Source organism: Marmota marmota, unplaced genomic scaffold (assembly GCF_001458135.2).
Source record: "Marmota marmota marmota unplaced genomic scaffold, marMar, whole genome shotgun sequence".
In the NCBI taxonomy this organism is placed as follows: Eukaryota; Metazoa; Chordata; class Mammalia; order Rodentia; family Sciuridae; genus Marmota; species Marmota marmota.
The window spans coordinates 6,535,503-6,541,752 of NW_026000185.1; the positions used below are offsets into that span (position 1 = coordinate 6,535,503).

The window sequence follows — 6,250 nt, forward strand, 5'->3', positions numbered from 1 at the left end:
GTTGGCTGGGGTTGTGGCTCAGCTGTACAGCGATCGCCTACCATGTGCTAGGCCCTGGGTTCGATTCTCAGCACCACATAAAAATAAATAAACAAAATAAATGTATTGGGTACAAATAAAAAATAAATATGTAAAAAATATTTTTTAGTTGTTGATGAGCCTTTATTTTATTTATTTGTATGTGGTGCTGAGAATTGAATCCAGTGCCTCATGAATGCTAGGCAAGCACACTACCACTGAGCCACAACTCCAGGCCCCTTGCAACTTATTTTTTAAATGGACATGTTTCTTTCTCTTCCTCTTCCCCTAATCTCTCCCCCTCTCTAATCTCTGGAGAAACAGGGTCACCTTTCTTCCCCATCCTAGGCAGAGTTATCTGTCCCTGAGCACACACCCACCATAGGAACGAAGTAACCCAGACTTTGGGGATGGCACCAGAAGACCTCAGAAATGACTACCTCCCAAATTAACAAGTGAATCACACCTCCAGACAGAGAACACGTGGAATGTAGCCTTTGAGTCACCTCTTTAAAAGCCCCCCTGTTCCTGCTGATGGGCAGAATCACAACAGCCTCTGAGACAGGAATCCCCTGTGTTTCTCCTTTGCTAGCAAAGCAATAAACTCTCTTTTTCCATTTTCTCAAACCGTGTCTTCATTATTGGATCGGCACTGGAGCGAGGTTTCAGCAACTACCAGACCAAGGATAGAGGACTGCTGGCCCCTCCATTTTTCTATTGGTGGTTCATCTTTTTTTTTACTCATTTAAATATTTTATTTCATTTCGTTTGTTTATTTTTTTATTTTGATTCCGATTAATCCTAGCTTCCTCCTGTGGTGGAAATATCATGCTTACTTTGTCTCAGCCTGTCTATGCTGCTCTAACAGTAACACAGACTGAACAATTTATAAATGACAGAAATTTGTTTCTCACAGGTCTGGTCGCTGGGATGTCCAAGCTCAGTTTCTGGACGTGTGTCAGATGAGAGCTGCTCTCTGCTTCCAAGATGCTGCCTTGTCGCTGTGTCCTACTCGGGGGAGGAACATTGTCCCCAACTGTAGAAATGACGGAAGGGGAGACAGCACTCCTTTAGAGCTGGCTCTGTACCGTCAAAGGGCCCACGGTCCCCTGGCTGCGCTGTGCCGCTGGGTCCTGCCGAGCTCGGGAGGCCGCCAGGTTCGCGCGCCCCCTGCCGCCCGGAGCGCCAGCCGCAGGTCTCCAAGGTGGGAACCTGGGGGAGACCGCGGCCAGCTGTCGGTGCTGACCAGGGGAAAGAGCAGAGAGAGCGGCGGAGCTCTCGCTGGGTCCCTCGGTGCCGGACAGGACGCAGGTTGCTGGGCGTTCCCACCGTGGATCGACTCCTGTCTGTCCCTCCGACTTAGTCGTTCCATCGTAGTTTCATTCGGTTGGATTATCCCGACATGGCACGGATTTAGCCACAAAGGTTTTGAATACAGTGACACAAATATGAAGTGATTCATATGCCCATCAAATGATGAATGAGGGGCTGGGGCTGGGGCTCAGTGCTCAGTGGTAGAGCGGTAGAGCGCTCGCCTAGCTCGTGTGAGGCCCTGGGTTCGATCCTCAGCACCACATATGAATAAATAAATAAATAAATAAAGGTATTGTGTCCAACTACTACAACTAAAAAATAGATATTAAAAAAAAAGATGAATGGATTAATGAAACGCGGTGCTCTCTGCCATGTAATACTGTCCCTCACCCCAAACAGAACAATTGCTGACTTGCTGGAGGTTGGGGAGTGACTAATGGGTTCTCTCTTGGGGATGCTGAAGAAGTTTTGGAAATAGGTGATGATTGCATAGCCTTGTGACTATACTAAAAGCCACAGAATTATGTCCTCCAAAAATAGTGATATATGAATCTCTCCCCCCCACCTTTTTTTTTTTTTTGTACCAGGGATTGAACTCAGGGGTGGTACTTAACTACTAAGCCACATCCCTGGACCTTTTTATTTTTTTGAGACAGGGTCCAGGGTCTTGCTGAATTGCTTAGGGCCTTGCTAAGTTGCTAAGGCTGGCTTTGAGCTTGTGACCCTCCCGCCTCAGCCTCCTGAGTTGCTGGGATTACAGGCCTGCACCACGGTGCCCAGCATTAGATCCTAATTTAAAAAGAAGAAACACATGTTCAAACAAGAGGTAGAAAGTGGACCATGGGTAGAACTCAATGGCAGAGTGCTTGCCTAGCTTGCGCAAGGTCACACACACACACACACACACACACACTATACACACATGGGAAAATATTAAAACTGTTGGTTTGAACAGAGCCGGGGTTGTGGCTCAGTGGTAGAACAATTGCCTGCATGAGGCACTGGGTTCAATCCCCAGCACCACATAAAAATAAACAAATAAAATAAAAGTATTCTGTCCATCTACAACTAAAATATATATTTAAAACAAAATGCTTTGAACAAACTGAGCTCAGTGATGCTCACCTCTAATCCCAGCCACTCATCAGGCAAAGGCATGAAGATCACAAATTTGAAGCCAGACTGGGCAATTTAGCAAGACCCTAACTCAAAATAAAAAAAGACTGGGGCCTGTTGCACACTTGTAATCCCAGCAGCTCAGGAGGCTGAAGTAGGAGGATTATAAATTTAAGGCCAGCCTCAGCAATTTAGTGAGGCTCTAAGCAAAGACCTGTCTCAAAATAAAAAGGGCTAGGGATGTTGCTCAGTGGTTAAGAGCACCCATGGGGTCAATGACTAGTATCAAATTAACATTAAAAAAGCGAGGGTGGGGGAGAGAGGGGACTGGGGCACTTGCTTAGCATGTGTGAGTCACTGGGTTGGATTCTCAGCACCGCATATAAATAAAATAAAGGTCCATCAACATCTAAAAATAAGTTTTTTTAAAAAGGCAGGGATGTAGCTCAGGAAAGAGCACCTCTTAGGCTCAAATTCTAGTATAACAAGTTTGAACACCCTGTACTTCTAGTGTTTGCATCATTCACATTGTTATTTTTTGAGCTGGGTCTCCCTAAATTATGCGGGTTGACCTGGAAATCCCAATTCTCCTGTCTCAGCTTTCCAAGTAGCTGGGGTCACAGGTGTGCACCACTGTGCTCAGCACATTTACTTTAAAAAACAAAAAGTAAAACTAAAATATGCTTTGTTTTTTTAATTCTAGACATGTATTTTCTGTATATTTTCATAAAGTTTTTATGCTAAAGTCATTAATTATTTAAAGTGCTTGTCATTTGTTAAGCTAATTGGTAAACTTAGAACTTCAAAAAAAAAGCATTGATACTTCATTCTCTGGTGCCATATTTATGTTTTTCAATGAGATTCATGTTTTAAGTCTAAAGTCAGGCCTTTATTTATTTATTTATTTTTAAATTTTGATTGCTGGTTTCAGAGGTTCAGTCTGTGGTTGGCCAACTCCACAGTTCTGACTCATGAAGCAGAATACCAGGGCAGAAGAGAGCTGCTTGCTCAGTTCAAGACAGCCAGGAAGCCAAGAGCAAGTGGTGGATTTTCTGAGGATGAGGAAACAGTTTGTTGCAGTGAACATCTAGTCAGATTTGAATTGCAAAGTGCCTAAAACCAGGTACATATACTCCTATAGCATTCAGTGTTAATGCTAATATAAATATACCTCGCTTGTTTGTTTTTTTTTTGTTTTTTTTTTTTTTTTGGTACTAGGGATTGAACCCAGGAGCACTTCACTGCTGAGTAACATCCCCAGCCCATTTTATTTTTTATTTTGAGACAGAGTCTCACTACTCTGCTGAGAGCCTCCCTAAATTTCAATCCAAGATCAGTTGGCTCCATTGTTTTGGGCCCATGATGAGACACTGTAATCCCAGTGACCTGAAGCAGGATGGTCAAATGTTTGAGGCAAGCCTCAGCATCTCAGGTGAGACCCTGACTCCAAATACAAAATAAAAATGTCTGCGGATATTAGCTCAGTGGTAAATACCCCTGTGTTCAATCCCAGTACCCCTCTTCAACAAAGTAAGACTTATGAATATTTGGATTTCACATACATTTTATTTATTTATTTTTTAATATTTATTTTTTAGTTGTAGTTGGACACAATACCTTTTTTATTTATTTCTATGTGGTGCTGAGGCTCAAACCCAGGGCTCCACACGTGCTAGGTAAGCACTCTATCACTGAGCCACAACCCCAGCCCCAGATTTCACATACATTTTAAATTACTAATGGTTGTAAAATTTTTCTAGTTTGTTTGAGAGACCCCAGCCCAATAACTTTAGGCCCAGTAACAAATCACCAGGGCTTGCTTCCGCACCTGCACAGACGTCAGATGTATTTTTCAGAAAATCAGTTAAGTGTAACCGATTAAGAAAGGACAGGATGGTTGGGAAAGGAGCCGGCACGGTTGGGCAAACGGGATCATACAATGAAAAACCATACAATGAATAACAAATGGTTTTTATGTAGTTTTTCCTTTATGTGGTTTTTCCAGGAACCTATAGTGAAAAACAAGTTTACCCTTTAAGTGACCTATATGCTGGATTCAAAAGAGCCAATGAGATACCTGTTACTGTGCTAGGAGGGAAACTGACCACTGTACCCTATAAAAGATCTGTACCCCAAAGCCCGGTGTGCCAGTTCACCGAAGCTCCGGCTGAGGTTTCGCTGAGCACCCGCAGGCGCCTGTGTAGCAATAAATCGCCTCTTGCTTTTGCAGCCAGTGTCTCGTGTGCTTTTCCTTGAGCAGGGAGTCGGAGGGTCTTTCAGTTGTCATGTACTGAAAGAGACCAAAGAAACATGGCAAACAGCCAGTCATAGTAGCACAGGCTTATAATCTGAACTACTTGGGAGGCTGAGGCAGGAAGATTGAAAGTTGGAGGCCAACTTCAGCAATTTAGCAAAACCCTAAAATATTTGTTTATTTATTTGCTTCCTCTTTTTTTTTTTTTTTTTTGGTACTGGGGATTGAACCCAGGGGCACTTAACCACTGAGACACATCCCCAGACCTTTTTGTATTTTATTAGAAACAGGGCCTCAGTGAGTTACTTAGCACCTCGCTGTTGCTGAGGGTGACTTTGAACTCACCATCCTCCTGTCTCAGCCTCCCAAGCCACTGGGATTACAGGTGTGCTCTATTGTGCCCAGCCTCTTATTTTTAATTCCCATAATACATCAGTTCATCCAGCAGCCAGATTTGATTCACCACATTGTTGGTCAAGGGTGAAATTCTCATTCACTCATGTACACACATCCTACAGAAAAGACATAGAAGCAAGTAGTGATCATCATGCTGACTCTGAGGTTCCCCTAGGAAAATACATCCTATGCACAAGGTCATTTTTTACATTAAATAGATATATTCTGATTAAGTCCCGCCTTCAAGAGATCACTGATTCCCATTTTCATCCTCTTCCACTTACCTACGTTAGGAGCTGTTCACAATTTATAAAGTTGTGTTGACAGCACAAAATGTAAGATCATCAGATAACTGGACATCTTGGAGAAAAATATATTATATGTGGATGAAATAATCTCATTGGAATTAACTTGTTCACAGTTTGAACTCTTAGGCTGTAAAGTAGTTAAAATATATGTAAGTTTATCTAGCAAGCTGGAAAACAAGCTATTCAGGATTGCATATGAAGGGCTGGGGATATAGCTCACTTGGCAGAGTGCTTGCCTTGGATGCACCAGGCCTTGGGTTCAATCCCCAATACACACACACACACACACACACAAACATATGAAGTGTTTCTGAATGTGGCAATATTTCATCCACACATACTGAAATCTAGGTGTGTTACACCACTGTTTCTCCTCCCACCCTGAAATCCATAACCATCTCCACTTTACACTCAGGATTTATGACCAAGTCCAAGGGCTTAAAAGAGAGAAAACACATAGACAACACACAGAAGTTTTCTCTGCTTTGAGACAGCAGAAAATCCCAGTTGCTTCAGTTACCAGAGCCAGTTAAGCTGCTTAGGGAGTTCACTGTGTCAGGACATAGCCTTGATTTTCAGGGTTGAAGAGGCCAGATGAAGAAGAATGGATTCCGAGTCTCAGCTCAAGGTCAAGGTCCTCTGAATCAGAAAGAGCTGGTGGGTCAGTGGGTTTTCACTTGGCGGTGGTCAGGCGCGCGGCGGTGGCGTGTAGGGCCACTGGACCAGGCGGCGGTGCAACTCGGCGGTCGCCTGGCTCCGGAGCTCGCTAGAAGATGTCTCCGGCACCGCGCGACAGGCCGGCCGGCTGCGCCAACAGGCACACCAGGGCTTGCGAGCCGACCTG

The 6,250-nt window shown here is 43.8% G+C and overlaps 1 long non-coding RNA gene across 1 annotated transcript; it reads right to left on the reverse strand.

Moving 5' to 3' along the window:
- Positions 1–4,458: 4,458 nt before the first annotated feature.
- Positions 4,459–6,244, reverse strand: LOC125612310. The gene is made up of 2 exons (XR_007342626.1): positions 5,927–6,244; positions 4,459–4,738 (listed from the first exon to the last, which is right to left on the reverse strand). It is a non-coding gene; the product is annotated as an uncharacterized LOC125612310 (long non-coding RNA).
- Positions 6,245–6,250: the final 6 nt, after the last annotated feature.